Below are 12,671 nucleotides of genomic sequence, written 5' to 3' on the forward strand. Positions count from 1 at the left end.
GCACGTGGAGGATGAAGCGTTCAAATTGTAGACATGAGCAAAAGCATCCATGCTGAACAAGCAGATATTGAAGTAGCTTGAACAGAGAGAGATGAGAGTGATGAAGACCCTTTACCCCAGGGAAGAAGAAGAGAACCTCTGTTCCCAGAGATGAAGATGATCTCAGAGACAGATGAAGAGAACCTTTGCTTCTGAACAGCTCATCCTTAAAAGTGTACCCCATTAGCCAAAGATTGAGCCCTCAAAAACAATTGTGGGGAAAGCTGTAGGTCGAGGGGAGGGACTTTTACAAAGTGATGAGATTTCCATTCTCCTGGGCAGCTGATGCACTGACTTTGAAGCCACGAGAGAATTGTCTCTTGTGGAGAAGTCTCCATAGCATGACAAGAGAGAGACTCCTCTCCCTAAGTGAACTGGAAAAAGAGTATTTTAGAGATGGTGAACTGGCTGAATTGTTCCTGCATGTTGTCAGTGTAAAGAAAAGAGGGTGTGGGGGAGGAGAAATGTTCTGAAGGTTTTATTCTGATTCTTATAATTCTTTTAGTTCTGTTAATAAAGTTCTTTCTTTATACCCTTTAAGGTTTGAGTGTGCTTTGCCTTCCTCCTAATCTTATCTCACAGCAGGAAATGAGCAAATAATTCTAGTGGAAGATTTGGCCAGCACTAAACCTGTAGTAGCTAACAGCTGGCCTGGAGGCCTTACAGTTATAACTAATCCCAATTGTAATTTTATAATGTAAATAATTCTATAACTACCGTAATGTTATAACTTGAGCAGTCTGGGCTGTTGGGGAGCAGGTCTAGGCCATCTGAGGTCGGTGGCCACCACGTGGCCCGAGAGCTCCTGCTGGCCCTGGAAAAAACCTCACCTGGATCTTGGCAGCGTAGAAATCCATCACGGAGCAGAGCGGGCAGCTGGGGCTGGGCTGGGAGCTCGAAGGCCACAGTGAGATGGACAAACTAGGGGACATTAGGAGACAGTGGGGACACACTGGGATCAGCTGGGGGGAACTGGGAGGGATCTGAGTGAGCCTGGAGGGGCTGGAACAAGATCAGGGATTGGAAAGCAAGGGTTGGAATGAGGTTGGTTGTGATGGGAAGAGACTGGGAAGGCCTTGGTGAGTTCTGACAGGTCCTGGAAAGGAATGGGAGAGGGTTTGGGGATCCTGGAGCAGTGGGGAGGTTAACTAGGAGGGAGTTATGGGATCCTGAGTGGAAATAGAGGGGCTTTGGTGGGTCCTGGGGAGGCTGGGAAGAGATTGGGAGGAGGTTACAGGGTGTCCTGGGTGGGCAGGAGCTGACTAGGAAGTTGCTTGGAGGGGCTGCGGAAGGTCTGGAGGGTCCTGACCCCTGTGGATCCCCAGAGATGCTGCCAGACGCCGCCTGCAGCAAGGTGCTGATGGGGATCGGGGGCTCCGTGTTGGGTTTCGTCTTCCTGGTGCTCGGCTTCTACCTGTACAAGAAGGTGGGGTGGGGGGGTCCCGGGGGTCATGTCCCCCCTCCCCAATAAAGCTTCCCAATTAGACCCAGTTCTGTTTACTGGGGGGAGGGACTGGGAAAGGACTTGGGGGGACCCCGCGGGGGGATCGTGACTGGGGGGGAGGGTGGGGTCCAGGTGGGGAACACTGGGTGCTGCGGGTCTGCCCGGCAACCGGTGAGTCATCACAGCTGCTCTTTCTCATTGGCTGAATCTTCTTCATCGCATTCTCTGATTGGCTGAGGACAGGCTGGCAGTTGAGAGAAGGAACAGGAGAGATCCCGCCCCGAGCACCGGCACGGGAACAACAGAGCCAGCCTGGGCACAGCTGGAGGGAATTTATTACCAACCAAATCACAGCAGCACAAGGAGAAGGGAAAGAAATCTCTCCAACCCCTTCCCTCCACCCAACAGGGATCACCGGGACCACGGATCACCAGGGCTCTGCCCAACGGGGGTCACTGGGGATTATCCAACACCGATCCTCCCATGGGGGATGGAGCTGGAGCAGAGCACGAAGCTCTTCCCACACTCGGGGCACTCACAGGGCTTCCCTTAGTGGTGACTCCGTTGGTGTTGGGTCAAGTGAAAGCTCTGTGAGAAGCTCTTCCCACACTCAGGACACTCGTAGGGCCTCTCCCCAGTGTGGATGCGCCGGTGCCTGATGAGATGGGAGTTGCGGTTGAATCCCTTCCCGCAGTCGGGGCAGTGGAAGGGCCTCTCCTCTGTGTGAATCCGCTTATGTACAAGGACATTGGAGCTGGTCTGAAATCTCTTCCCACACTCAGGACACTTGTAAGGCCTCTCCCCGGTGTGGATTCGCTGGTGGTCTCTCAGGGCAGAGCTCCATCCAAAGCTCTTCCCACATTCCAAGCAGCTGTAGGGCCTTTCCCCTGTGTGGATCACCTGGTGATGCATCAGGCCTGACCTGTCTCTGAATCCCTTGCCACATTCCTCACACGCGTAGAGCTTCTCCCCAGTGTGAATCACCTGATGCCGAATCAGCCTGGAGCTCCACCTGAAACCCTTCCCACATTCCAAGCACTTGTGGGGCTTCTCCCCTCCAGGAGACTTCTCCACCAGCTCTGAGCTCTGCCTGGATCTCCGGCCGCCTTCCCGGCTCAGGGAGGGTCTTTCCTCCTCGCAGCTCCCTGGGCTGGGTTTGCAGCCCCTCCTCGAGAGGGATCTCTGGGGTTTTTCCTCCTGCTCCATCTGCCCAGGTCTTTGGAATGAAAAATCCTAGTTTGGAGGAAAACAAAAGAGAAGAGGGCCTTAGGCTGGGGGTTTCTCCTTACCCAGGTTCATCTCAGGAAGTCACTGGGCATCTCGTGCCTGGAAAAACCTCCAAAACGCCACCACAGCGCGGGGGGGCCCGGCCTTGGCGCTCCTCCCCTCCCACCTCCCCAAATTCCCCTGCCGGGGGGTGCTGGGGCCCGGGCCGGGCGCAGGTGGCTCCAGGTGGGCAACGCTGGGAGCTGCGGCTCTGCCTGGACACTGCTGCGTCATCACCGCCGCGCGCTCTCATTGGCTCAGCGCTGCCCGAGGGGCGGGGCTGCACCAAGCCGGGACACCCTGCTCCAGGGGGGATGGCCCCAAAACGGGGGACCCCCATGCAAGGAACAACAGCAAAGGGTCTCTACAAACACATGCTGCGAATCCGCTTGGACACAGGGCCGGGGACGTGGACATAAGGAAGGGACAGCAGAAGCCATCAGGGTCAGAAAATGTTATTAATTGACCACACAGACTGCTGCTCAGCCAAGGTCCTGCTCAATTAATGAACTCCCAGAAGAAGAACAAACACTAAACAGATCCGTGAATATCGTTAGCTATACAAAAGTGGATGAATATTAACGGGGGAGGGGGGAATTCAGCAGGTGCATTGGCATGTCGGTACCTCTCAAGAAGTTCAGCCAGTGGGAAAAGGGAGAGGGAGATGCAGCTGAGAAAATTAGGATGAAAAGGATGCTGTGTCTACTAACAATTGCAGAGACCCCATGGGAAATGGCCCACGGCCTCTTCCTTTATTTGTGAATGAAATTACTTTTACATGAGTCCTCTGTCTTCTTTGTGCACAGAATCCTCTGGTGATGTGAATTTTCCCACACACCTTGGGGCTCGGTCCGAATTCCTTCCCCCATCCAGGGCGGGGACAGTGAGTGGAGCTGAAGGTGCCTCACCCAGTTTGGGTGATCGGCTCCCTTGGGTGGCTGCGGCACCGGGCATGGATTGGGTACCCGAGAGTGACCAGGAGACAGACGAGTGACAGATCAGGGGGGCTGGGAAGAGTCGGCAGCCAGAGAGCACTGAAAATCTCAGCAGGGACTACAGTGAGATCTTTGGGGACAAATGGAAAGCCAGGAAGGGATCCTGGCAAAAGACATGACGATCCCACAATATCTCTGAAGGGTCCCTTGGGAGCATGTTGAGGGAGTTTGCACATTCCCCCAGAGGTAATCAAGGACATGGACACCCAAGGGGGCAATAAGGGAAGTCCAGAAGGGATTTAGACAACAGGTGATGGATGGTGTTGGTGTGCTGGGAAGAGATTGGGTGAAGGGCAGTGGGCAGGAATATGGTTCAGGAAAGAAGAAGCAGCAGGAATCTATGTGGGAAGAAAAAGGATGATGACAAAGACGACGAAGAGAAAAATACTGAGGATGGGGATGTTTTCCAGCAGGCTCTTATCCTCAGAAGTTGCCAGCTGATGCAGATCCTTTGTATCCCCGGTTGCCAGGACAGGCACACAAGGAGGTCAGGATTGCAGGGGGTTTCTCTGTGCTGGGCAGCGGCAGGAGCGGGCGCAGAGGGGCGGCACCGGGAGCACGGGCTGGGGGCCTGTGGGGAGCTGCGGGGCCGGGCCGGGGCTGTGGGGCAGCCGGGGCTCAGCGCCGGGCGCTGCCTGAGCCCAGCACCCCCCGGCAATTGCAGGCCCGGCAGTGGCCCCCGGCCCCCAGGAGGCTGCGGGACGCCCCGGCCGCTGCCCGGCCCCGTGGAGCTGCCGGCCCTGCCCGCCGGGGGGGCCGCGTTTGGACACTGCGGCAGGACAGGCACCGGCTCTGGGATACGGGCTGGCCACGGCAGCCACAGCACAAGGAGCAGCAGCACAAAGGAACAGCTGGGAAATGGGCATTGGACGTGCAAGCATCCAGATTAGCTTTGAAGCATTTTCCTTGGGTCACTGCAGAAAGGAATGATTTAGCAGAAAGCTCAGCAGCTGTCAGAGGATGAGCACCCCCAGGCACTGAGGGGGCTGCAGGAGGGGCAGAAGAAGCCCCTGGAGCACTTGGTCACAAAGGCACAGCAGGGGAATGCAAGAAGGGATGAGGAAAAGGCCAAGGGGAAGGCAAAGGCCATGGCAGAGTTTCTACAGCCCCTGAGGGATGAACCCCAGGGCCCAAGGGGGCCCCAGCACCCAGGGGACGGGGTCGGCCACAAGGACCTGGCAGAGGCATTGCCCTCCTCGGCAGGGGCGAGCCAACCCAAAGAATCCCTGGGAAGGAATCAGGGTTCCATGTGCAGGGCAGAAGGACACTGGAAGCAGATACAGGAGCACCCTCAGGAGGAGCAAGTCCAGCCCTTGATGGACATACATTGTCAGGGGTGTCACAGCTCCCATTACACCAGGGACACAGAGCACTGGGGCCCTTGAGAACATTCAGGGTGGATCTGGATCGAGAGGAGGCCTTTCCTGATGGACACAGAGACCTCTCCATCCACTCCCAATCTTAGATTTAAGGCGACAAATCGCCAAAAATTATTCAGGGGAGAAAGGGGAAAGGTGAGCTGGTGTGTTTTATTCAACCGCTGTTAGCAGCTGTGGGGGATGGGTTTGTAATTTAGGAATTTTTATTTCCTCCTAATTGTGATTGTAATTTACTGGGAAGGGATTGATGGCTAAATTGGGAATGCAAATTGATATTGGAAAAGGTGATACAGAGTCAAGTTCTGTTGTGCCTTTGTGTCAAATGTCTGGCAAGGCCTATGGTGAAGTGAAACCAGAAGTGTGGGCAGCTCCAGGAAAATAGGGAAATGTCCTGGGGTACAATGCAAAAATGTGTATTCTATCACCATCTGTTAAAATGTGGGAGGGGTGGTGATCCTTATCTCTGTGGGAGATATCCTCTGCTGATGTGCCATCTGATAAGATGGGGGGATGATCATCGTTATCTATTCACAACCCATCCCTCCTCCAGAAGATATATTCTGTTAATGGGCCATTAAGTCCTATTGTGTGACTGATAAGATTACATCACCCCATTGGGAGATGCCCCAACCAGGGGCAGGAGCCAAGCCTTTCCTACCTAGATAAAAAACTGGGGTTTGGGACCCGAGGGCAGACCTTTCTACTGGATCCCAGAGGAAAGTCGGACCTTTTTCCACATCATTGCTGGATCTTCGGAGGAAAACTGCACCTTCTACAGGAGCACTGCTTCAACAGAACCACATCTGTCATCCAGGAGGACTGCAGCCACCATTTATACGGACTGCTACCAACACCCGGACTGACAGGGTGTCAGGTTGTATTTCTGACTGTGTTGGTGGTTGTTTCTATTATATTATTGCATGTATTTTATTTTTTTCTCTTTTCTCCTATTAAATTGTATTACTGACTTGGAGTCTCGCACTGGTTTTACTTTCAAACCAACACAGGAAATTAGATATGGAGCCTCTCCAAAGCTCTTTGAAGTAACCAGGACAAGTGGAGTCTGAAAGCAATACCCTATTCCAAGGGAGGGAAGGAAGGGCTTAGAGCCTCTTATTGAGTCCCTGCTAAAGGCAGGGCTTTTGGAGCCAGGGATTTCTTCCTAAGACATTCCTATCTTGCCAGTCAAGAAACTTGAGGGATGGACACCAGGAGGAAAGCAGAATTTTCAAGTGTTAAAAAGTAGATTAACTGAGCCTCCTGCCCTGGCCCTACCACAAAGGGAAAAAGAATTTGAATTGTATGAGAATGCTAAACAGGGCCATGCCAAAGGAATTCTCATGCTAAAATATTTAACCCAGTGGCCAGAGTGGCCTCATTGTCTGCAGAATTGTGCAGCCACAGCTTTAATGGGACCTGAGGCCCAAAAACGGCTGGAAGGAGGATCTCCTGTTGGTCAAGTCTTGCATCAAATTAAAGTTTTGATAACCAAAAGAGTGCCTGCACTCCCACAGCTGCTGGGGAAGACAATGGCAGAATTCCACTCTGCCTCTCAGTTACACTCACACACTGGGCTGCCCGGGATTCCACTGTTGGAAAATATACCTTGTTTAAATTTTTAAAAGTTATTTCTCAACTCAGGCTTGTTTTGTCTTTGCACTGGGGAAAGAAATTTTAAAGATCTTTTTAAGGGGTGTTACACCAGTCAATAGGGATGAGTTTAACATGTCAACAGACTGGGAAGAGCCCAAAAGACACCCACAAAGAGAATGCCCATCAACAAAACCTCAACGAAACAGCAGCAAATATCAAAGAACACCCACCCCAGACACTGCCCCCGGCATAGAGCACAGATGGAGACACCTGGTCTGGAAAAGGCTGAGAAGGAAATCCAGGAGTTCGGACCTAATTAACATCACAAGAGGAGAAATCCGAGTCTGCTAAGAAACAGAATACTAAGAACCACACAACTTTGAAGCAATGAGGAATAGACGAGTGGATATCTATGGGTTCAGGCTGTAAAAACTTTATGAAAATCTAGTAAAACTCACGTGTCATTGAATGATTTTCTTTGCACATCCGGGCTATGTGTGGATGAAATGATTTCTGTTGCACACCCCGACCAGAATCAAGTAAAACCTTGACTCTCTAACACTAAAGATATTATTGGAGAGTTTTGTTTTTCCTGCAGTTTAAGTGACAAGATTACACCCTTAGAAAAAATTTTCATATTAATCCTACATTTATATTATCAGTTAGGATTGGGCCAGGATTGTGATAATTTTTACTCCTAAGAAAAGCAGAAAAAACTTGATTGCACTGGAATATTTTTGTACATATTTGCAGGAGGCTCTTAATGATGGCAGAATGTCAGAATGGATTTTTGGATGCGCATCTTTAGGTTGCATTTGGCAAAACTAGAAGAGTATTAATGGTGAGACTTTAATGCATAACCAGTTAATACAAAATCGTTAAAAAAAAAAAAGCAAAACAAGCAGGTTGTGGGGGTGCACATGTGAATCACCTAATGGCAGCTCTGGAGGGGAGCTTTAGAAATGCAAATTACCTGAAGCAAAGTGTGGACAATGCCCCAGGATCTTCTTACCTGGGGGAGGAATTTGGCTGATTCTCTCTGTCCCTCACCCCCAGCTCTGCCTGCTTGCACAGATGGAATTTGCACAACTAAAGGCAGAGCCCATAGTGAGGATATCTGACTGCAACAGAAATTGGTTAAACTGCAAAGGGAAACAGCAAACGCAGAATGTTGTGGAAGGTTAATGAAAAACAGTGTAGGGGGGGGAATCATCCCTCTCCCCAAAGCAATGAGGTGTTTTTGCTAGTCCAGAGAAATGAGTTGGGAATCATTTTATCATTTCATAAGATAAAAGTGGTCAATTGATGCAGCCGTGGCAGGAGGGAGCACCCAAAAAAGGGAAAAAGATGAACGGCCACCAGAACAAATGCTACAACACCATGGACCAGCCCCTGGGATCCCTAACGAATTCATATCAGGACACAGAAAACCCATCCATAATTTGAGTGGCATAATTAGGTTAAAAAGTGTCCTTGAAATAATAACCAAGCAGACAGCTCCAGCTCCTGACCTTCCTGCTGACCAAGCCGCTGAAATGAGCAACGAGACATTTCACCATGGGATGGAATCAGATTATCTACTTACAGATGAAGGAGGAGTTTGTGGAAAATTAAGTGACGCAAACGGCTGTTTGCAAACAGATGATAACCGAAAAGTGCTTAAACAGATAGCAAAGGAAATATGAAAATATCTCGTATTCCGGAGAAAGGATGGGAATGGGACAAATTTTCGTGGTTCCCTGGCAGACCACGGCTTAAACGAATGCTGCTCCTCCTCTGACGTGCTGCAGCAACTCTCAGCTTTTTACCATGCACGACACCTTGCGCCAAAGAGGACACAGGAAAAGAGATTGAGTCAATGGAAATTAAAAGTTAGTAAAGGCAATTCTTGAGAAAATGAGAGAAGGAGGGATTGAAAGCAGTAAGATTAATATCGTAGTAGGAGTGCATATTAAGAGGGACATGCAGTAGGCGATCGGGAAGTCTGAACCTTCCAAGTATCTCAGCCAGAGGGGAAAGGGACAGGGAGACGCAGACGGGAAAATGAGGATAAAAAGGAGGCTGCGCTTTAGAGACCGCATGGCAAATGCCGCATGGCCTCTCTCTTTGTTCATCAATAAAGTCGCTTTTACAGGACTCCTCTGTCTCCTGCGGGCACACAAACCTCTGGCCACGGGAATTTTCCCGCACAGCCCCGGGCACAGGGCAGACACCTCTGTGCCACCCACAGCAACCGGGACGAGCCAGCGCTGCTCCGGCACCGGCTCCTGCCGAGGCCCCAGCGGGAAGGAGACCGCGGGCAGCCGCTCCCGCAGCGCCCTCAGCCCAGCGCCAACACGGGCCGGCACCGGCACAACCAACCCGCCAGAGCCCCCTGCCGCCCCCGAGGCCCGCAGCGAGCCCCGAGCCCCCGCACAACCGAGCGCGGCTCCCACCTGCGCTGGGGCCGCCTCCGAGCTCCGCCGCCGCCTGTGGCTGAGGAATTCGATGGGATGTGTTGCCTTAACCTTTCTGACCACTCCCAGCCCATCTATGCCAGCATTCAAGCCCTGAAAGAAGGTGTGAATAAACTTCGGGTAGATCATGGGTACGACTGGCTGAACTGGCTCTTAGGGCACTGGGGACTCACTGGCTGGGTCAGGAATTTAGTTAAAATAGGTTTGTATGTATTAGGCATCATATTATGCATTGTAGTAGTTATTCCTTGTATTTTACAGTGTGTTAAGAATTTAATCGACAAATCGCTTAAGAGTGTATTTTTAGTTAAAAGAAACGGGAGAGATGTGGATATGGGTAATGCAAATGAGACTGATAGTACTGCAGATTTAATCAGCAAATGCAGCCTGACAACGAGGATTCCTGGCAAGAGCAAAGAGAGACCTGACTGCAAGAGGACTGGATCACGTCTGGGTTATGGGAAATAAGATTTTACTAAGTCCAAATGTAAAGTTTGTCTATGTAAGGTTTGTCTATGTGATTGTAGTAAAATATTATCAGCCTTCCTGTAAATGGTATATAAGCACATGTAGTGCTCAGTAAAAATTGGATTTTGATCACCATTCAGTGTCCCCGTCTCTCTCTCATCGTCGATAGTTCAAGTACTCCCAGTGGGATCCTGGAAAGAGAATGGTGGCACATCTACTGCCTGCTACCCCCCTCTAGGCAATATTCAACTGTTTAGTTCACAGACTAATCCTCTAGCACTCTTAGTGGGGTCAGCAGAGCCACTTCCCACTGGTGGGGGCAAAGAGCTCCCTCTGTGCCTTTGTGGTGGGAGCAGACAGTGTTGTCTCAAAGGAAAGGTCAAAGAGAGACCAAGCTGGACCTCCTCCTACTGCCCCTCACCCCACAGGGGAAGAAGGGCACAAAACTGAGCACCTTTTTTATCTGTCTTGTCATTTCCAGGAGCTTGACTAGCTCGAAGGAGAGGATTAGAAGGATTTCTTGAGGATCATTGCCAGTGCACAGCACACATGGCATCCCTCACCCCTTACATCATCATGGGATGGAGGGGTAGGAACCAACAATAGCCCTACCCCACTGCTCCAGAAGTCAAAACCCCCATGCAAGCATTTAGTTATGGCCTTCTTAGAGAACCACATTCCCACCCCAATCTTCCCCTCTGCAGCAGCTCATTCCCACAGGAACTGGCAGAGCAGATGGGGTTTGGACATTGGCTGGCTTCCATTGCACTCCTTGCCCTGGAGCTGGCACGGCAGGAGAAGGGCTCTGGTGAACCTTCTCCTCCTCCCATGTAGGCTCTAACCCAGCTGCCAGAACTTCAAGTTCTCAGAGCACTTCTGGGCTCTGAGCAGCGGCCACGGGAGGAGGAGATGCAACTCCAAAGGCAGCAGTTCCCAGACCCAGCTCCTGCCATCCCAGTGGGGCTGTTCGGTGGTTCAGGAGAGGAAGGGAAGGGCAAGTGAAGGTGGCAGTAGCTCATTTCAGACTGAAAGAGGGAAAGGTAATTTATTCACTTTGAAATCACTGCATTCAAGCTCTGATCTTAACATGAAAGAGAAGTAGCACCTGCTCGTGTTAAATTTGGGTGAAGAACAACTGTTACATTTGATATGGTAAGCAGTTCAATTATCTGAGGGAAAATGTACAGCAAAAATTAGCATTCACAGAGAGACAGAAAAGAGCAGGAGTTGGCAAAAGGGAGGAGGAAAAGAAAGCACACCCCAAGCCAGTGTTTCACCCAAATCCAGGATTTTCTGTTTGTAAGGACTGGAGTCCCCCCAGGTCCCTCCCCCCAATAAACGGGACCGGGTGAACTGGGAAGCTTTATTGGGAACACTGGAGCAGCTGTGCTTGGGCAGAATGACAGCGGGGCTGGGTGTGGGACACACGACTCCTCTAAAATCAGTGTGGGGATGTCTTGGAGTCAGTAAGTCAAGAGTTTGTCTGAATCCTTCAGAGAGAGATCAGAGTGCAGGGATTGAATTAAAGTCTTGAGATGGATTGAAATATGTTAAGCCTCTCACACATAAAGCAGAGGTGAAGGTTTAGGTTGTAGCACGAGGGAGCAATAAGTAAGTAAATGGAATAAGTTTTAAGTGCTTTTAGTGCGTAAAAGGTCTTAGAGGCCAGAGAAGTTGTACATGTTCTATTTGTTATAAATGAGAGACAAAAGTCTCGATATTCAGCAAAATTTAGATTGCTTTATTTGATATAGAAAGAGCAAGCAGCACTGGGGAACGTGAGGGGTCACCGCCCACTCCACGCTCCACCCAACCTTGGTTTGCAGCCTCTTCTTATACTGTGGGTTCTCGTTGTACACAAATTCACAAAGCCTTTGGGTGATAATCAGTCACAGATAGCCATCCGGTCCTTGTAGATAAGCACCAGAGAAGTTCTTGGAGTCTGGTCCTTGAGATAGGCAGTATTGATTAGACAAAGGCAGGAAGGGCTTTTTGGGTAGTCCGATTTTGCAAGCGGGTAGCCGATACAACTTATTTGAAAAACATAACATAACATATTATAATGTAAGATAATACAACATAATATAACATAACAAGGTGATTTTAAACAGAATTATTTTATCATATAATTTCCTTTATCTAGTGTCCATGCTTCACTTCAGAGCTTAGTATACTGGTTTATACAAACCCCAATGCTTTTGTGATTAACACGAATCTTTTATCAATTATCACACCAGTCAAATCCAAAACAGTGGGAACATTCTGACAAGTCTCCGAGAAAATCCTAATGTATTTAACACTAATGCTCCGAAGAAGATCAGATCTTAATCTGTAAACACATTCCTGGTAGTCAGAGGCCATCTCACTAGCAGAGGGGAGAAGCTTCCTGCAGATGCAAGAGCCTCCTTGGTTTCATGTGAATCTTTCCCGCTGCAAAGCGTGGGGGGTTCCCCACTGGAACAGGGACAGCGTTCTGGGAACTGACTGTAGGCTGAACACAAGTGGCTCCAGGACACTTCCTGCCGGGACACTTGCCTCTGGGAACAGCTTCTTGGAGAAGTCTGGGCTCCCCTTTTTACTTCCAGGCATTTCCTGCCCATCTGCATCCTCAGGGATGAGGCTGTTTGTCTCATAGCCGTGGCTCTGAGGGAGCAGGGACGCCTGTCCAAAGGGCTGCCTCCCTCTGCACTCTGGCTGCTCTCACCCAGGCTCTGGCAGGGCTGAAGGCTCTTGCAGAAATATCCCAAGGCTGGAGATCTTCCTCACCCTGCTCCTCCACTGCTGATACCACAGAGTTCCCTGCACATAGGAACATCACCTTTTCTTCTGGAGGAACCTGTTCCAGCACAACACCAAGGGTCTTCTCCTGTAGCACCACCACAGCATCCTTAAAGCCGTGGACTAGCAAGTGACAGCTCCTGGAAATTGCTGCTGTGTGTCTGGCTGCAGGAAACCCCTTCTGGAATGCCCTTGGTCTCTATTTTTTGCTTTCTGGATTTTCCTGGCCAATCTGCATTGATTGCCAGCGAAA

Source organism: Sturnus vulgaris, unplaced genomic scaffold, assembly GCF_052056855.1.
Source record: "Sturnus vulgaris isolate bStuVul1 unplaced genomic scaffold, bStuVul1.hap1 Scaffold_198, whole genome shotgun sequence".
Classification (NCBI taxonomy): domain Eukaryota; kingdom Metazoa; phylum Chordata; class Aves; order Passeriformes; family Sturnidae; genus Sturnus; species Sturnus vulgaris.